General features: G+C 36.9%; 1 pseudogene; it reads right to left on the reverse strand.

Annotated features, from left to right (window-relative positions):
- Window positions 1–814: 814 nt before the first annotated feature.
- Window positions 815–3782, reverse strand: LOC101014823 (annotated as a pseudogene).
- Window positions 3783–5063: the final 1281 nt, after the last annotated feature.

Genomic DNA, 5063 nt, shown 5'->3' on the forward strand with positions numbered 1-5063 from the left:
ATATATTTATAATATATAAATTTTATAAATCTAATTATGGTTAAAACTCTATGAAAAAGATAATACTTATAAAATCCCAATATGACAGTTATTGATATAAATTTTTAAAATAAAATAAGCACAATTCATCAAGACAAAATAAAAATGTATGAAAAAAATGTACATAAAGTTTTAAATAGCAAAAAATACATGGAACTGAAGAAACCCATGGAGGTGTGAACAAACATTTTAACATAAAATATTCACATTCATTGTAAAAAAAGTTAAATATTAAAAACATTCAAATTACAAAATTAAAAATATTTTTATGAAAAACCCTAATAAGTATTTATTTTATTTAACCATTAGATTTTTTTTTTTCTCATTAAACATTTTTAGTGGGTCTCAAAATTCTGTGACAGATTTTTGGTCAAGTTGTTTCCATTAAAAAGTATGTGAATTCCTGGCCGGGCGCAGTGGTTCACACCTGTAATCCCAGCACGGTGGGAGGCCAAGGCGGGAGATTGAGACCATCTTGGATAACACGGTGAAACCCCGTCTCTACTAAAAATACAAAAAATTAGCCCGGCATGGTGGTAGGCACCTGTAATTCCAGCTACTCGGGAGGCTGAGGCAGGAGAATGGCGTGAACCCGGGAGGCAGAGGTTGCAGTGAGCCGAGATTGCACCACTGCACTCCAGCCTGGGCAACAGAGTGAGACTCCATCTCAAAATAAATAAATAAGTAAATAAATAAATAAATATATAAGTATGTGTATACCTATGGAACAAACCTGCACTTTTCTGCACATGTATCCCAGAAGTTAAAGTATAATTTTTGAAAAAAGAGAGAAAAAAAAACCGATTTTAAAAACTAATAACTTAAAACTGCCACATGAAAAAAGAGAATCAAAGTGGTCCACAAAACTTTTTCCTTTCCTTCTGAAGATTTTACAATGCATTGTTATCATTAACCAGTCTTCTACTATTAAACTTAAATGGTCAATTCAAACAAACAGCCCTGAGACCATTCTTCCACCACTGATTAAAACCGGGGTGGCTGGTATTAGGGTTAATACTCATTTAGCCTTCTGAGCCTTCTGGGCAGACTAGGTGACTTTGCCATCTCCAGCAGCCTTCTTGTCCACTCCTTTGATGAAACTCAAGAGCAACTGTCTGTCTCATATTATGAACAGCAAAGTCACCCAGAGGTGGATAGTCTGAGAAACTCTCAACACAAATGTGCTTGCCAAGAACCATATCAATGATGACAGCATCACCAAACTTCGAGAATTTAGGACCATCTTCCACCATTTTACCAGAACGGCGATCAATCTTTTCCTTCAGCTCAGCAACCTTGCGTGCAATGTGAACCATGTGGCTATCCAGTACAGGGGCACAGCCAGCGCTGATTTGGCCTGGATGGTTCAGGATAATCACCTGAGCAGTGAAGTCAGCTGCTTCAATTGTTGGGTCGTTTTTGCTGTCACCAGCAACACTGCCACAACAAACATCCTTGACAGACACATTGTTGACATTGAAGTCCATGTTGTCCCCAGGAAGAGCTTCACTCAAAGCTTCGTGGTATATTTTGACAGATTTTACTTCAGTTGTAATGTTGACTGGAGCAAAGGTAACCACCACACCAGGTTTGAGAACACGTCTCCACTTGGCCAACAGGAACAGTACCAATACCACCAATTTTGTAGACATCCTGGGGAGGCAGGAACAAGGGCTTGTTAGTTGGACGATTTGGTGGTAGGATGCAGTCCAGAGCCTCAAGCAACGTGGCTCCACTGACATTGCCATCCTTATGGGTGACCTTCCATCCCTTAAACCAAGGTATGCTAGCAGTTGGCTCCAACATGTTGTCCCCATTCCAACCAGAAATTGGCAGAAATGCTATTGTGTTGGGGTTGTAGCCAATTTTCTTAATGTAGGTGCTGAATTCATTGCCTCATATCTCTTCTAGCTGTAGGGTGGCTCAGTGGAATCAGTTTTGTTAACACCAACAATTAGTTGTTTCACCCCCAGTGTGTAAGCCAGAAGGGCATGCTCTCAGGTCTGCCCATTCCTGGAGATGCCAGCTTCAAATTCACCAATACCAGCAGCAACAATCAGGACAGCAGAGATAGCCTGAGATGTCCCTGTAATCATGTTTTTGATGAAGTCTTTGTGTCCTGGGGCATCAATCGTAGTCATGTAGCACTTACTGGTCTCAAATTTCTACAAGGAGATATCAATGGTGATACCACGTTCACACTCAGCTTTCAGTTTATCCAAGACCCAGGCATACTTGAAGGAGCCGTTTCCCATCTCAGCAACCTCCTTCTCAAATGTTTCAATGATTCTTTTGTTGATGCCACCGCATTTGTAAATCAGATGGCCAGTAGTGGTAAACTTGCCCAAATCTATATGTCCAGTGACAACAATGTTGATATGAGTCTTTTCCTTTCCCATTTTGGCTTTTAAGGGTAGTGTTCATGACACCTCTGCTCTGGCAGCAAACCCGTTGCGGAAAAGGGGGACAATTATTTTTTAGTACCTAGGTATGCTGAACACTGAAATAGGAATGAGACCCTATAAAGTGGTGAGCTAAAGAGACATGCTCCCTACAATCAAATAATTTATATTTTAATGTACATATTAAGAATGTGAACAGCTGAATAAATATATAATGAACATTATAATAAACATGTGAAGGTAAAGACACTATTCAATAGTGTCTATACAATGACATTCTAAAATAGTTTCTATTCTCTACTGTACAATAGAGAGTTGTGGGGTTTGTGTTGGGTTCCTGTGGCTTCCTCCTGTGATTTCTGCTGGATCCTCTCCTCTTCCAGACCAACCTTTCATGGTAGAGTGCTTTAAAACTCAGTCCCACAAATTATTCTCATCACTACTATGCTCTAATACTGTGATTTGCCTGGAATTGATAATGCTTCCATCATTGGTATAATCCTATTACTTCTAATGTCACATATATCTTGCTGAATTCAAATTTTTATCTCATTCTAGTATTTCCCCAAGCTATAGGCTCATATATCTTTTCACTAAGTATTCATGTCCAAAACGGAAATCTTGATATCCCAACCCCATCATGCACCATCCCCAAATTCTTTATTTCATTATTTGTTTATCTTAATCACACAATTGCTCAGGATAAAGATCTTGGAAGCATCCTAACTGCTCTTTTTTATAATGCAACAGAATATCCAGTCATCTACCTTTAGAGTATAGGCCAGGTCTAATCACTTGTCAACAATTCCACTGTTCCTATCTTAATCCAAGCCACCATTGTCACTTTTCTGACTATGTAGTAGCCACCATATTGGTCTCCCTTTTTACATTTTACAGTGTCTTTCCCCTACAATCTATTATAAATACAACCATCTAAGTAATCATTTCAAAATGCAGATTGGTGGTGACTCTTCAATGTCTGCAATCTTTACACTTCATGTAAAATCAGAAATCTTTACTGTGTTCCAAAATGCCATACATATTCTGGCCATAATCTGCTGTCCTTCTGGATGGCTGTGATCCAGGCACACTGGCACCCTGCTCTTGACACGGAGCAGATATTGCTTCTATAGAACTCTACATTAATTCCCTCTAGAGAGAGGTTCGTATATTAGTAATTCTGTCAGCAAGAGTAGGTTCCATATACAGGCGTTCACCAGAGACTTATTATTGGTAATAGTGCATGACACACATCCTTTTTGAATCAGTTTCTATGTTTCCATAATGTGAAATTTACAAAATTTTCATTTCCTTCTGTAATAAGATACTATCTTCCCAAAGAAAATAATTGATTCTGACTTCTTTCTGAAAGTTTATTATTTTTCTAAAATGTCATACAATCTTTTTCTAAATTTGTATCAGATTCTAAGAACCTATTATTGGGAAATGCTTTGACTACAAAAAAAGTTTAAAGGAAATTGCTTTATGAAAATAGTCATCTAGATTAGTAATACATTGTTAGTTTGTGTATACTCAATAAGGAAAAAAACAATCATCTTTACATCCATATTATTCTCCAAGTTTCAGAAAGGTAATCCAGTTGCTGAGAATTCAACAGCCCCTATAATATTAAATAGAAATGTTCATGCAATTACTGACTTTATGGTTCTTACTTTATTCCTGAGGGAAAGTCAATAAAAGAATAAAGGAAATATACTTCTAACTCTATTGGTTTTAATATGAACATTTTGTTTAATTGCTAATATTGTTTAAACATACATCTCTTTCATCTTAAAGCACTGTTATTCACATCCTCCTCTTGATCAAATAAGGAATTAATTCCATTGAATTATCTTAAATATGTTAATCAGGAAACAATAAATTAAATTATTGTCCCTTTAGAGTCTCTGGCATTCTCTCACATATATCTTCTTCTATTGTCCATATCCACTTTCTTCTACGATAATATGTTTCAGCAAAAATACTCATAGCCATCGTTCTCCTTGATGTGGAGCAGATTTTTCCATGTTAGTAAGTGAATGATTATTAGCCTTGGTTCTACTTTTGCCCTACATCAGTTTTCCACAGGTGTTCAGCTAGGCACTTGCTGCCTAATCTATTCTTCTCCCCAGACCAATGAGATACCATCTGGAAACAACAACAACAAAAATTCAATTTTCTAAATTGAAGTTCTGTAGGAATTAGAGATAATGGTTTTTAATTCCTCACCTGACCAATATTAATCATTCATAATTTCTATGTAATATAGCAATCCTTTTTCATTCCTATATATCCTGTGAACTAAATGTTTTATCCATCAAAGCATACTGCAGAAACAAAGAAGCTAAAAGAGAAAAAGGAGAAAGAAAGAGAAAAAAAAGATCTGCAGACAGTAAGGGAAGAAAAGAGGAATGGAGCCACAAAGAAAGAGAAGAGCTCCTGGTTTGTTCCCGCTGGTCCAATGTTTGGAAACTGGCTGGTGCTCTAATTGTATCTCACTGTTTCTCTTTATTTTGGAACAAATTACTAGAATGAGTAGCCCAGTATCTGACAATTTGGCCTCTATTAGTGACACTGAAGTATTTACCTCTTCCTCAAATTACTAATAAAATCTAAATAACC

Source organism: Papio anubis, chromosome 1, assembly GCF_008728515.1.
Source record: "Papio anubis isolate 15944 chromosome 1, Panubis1.0, whole genome shotgun sequence".
Classification (NCBI taxonomy): domain Eukaryota; kingdom Metazoa; phylum Chordata; class Mammalia; order Primates; family Cercopithecidae; genus Papio; species Papio anubis.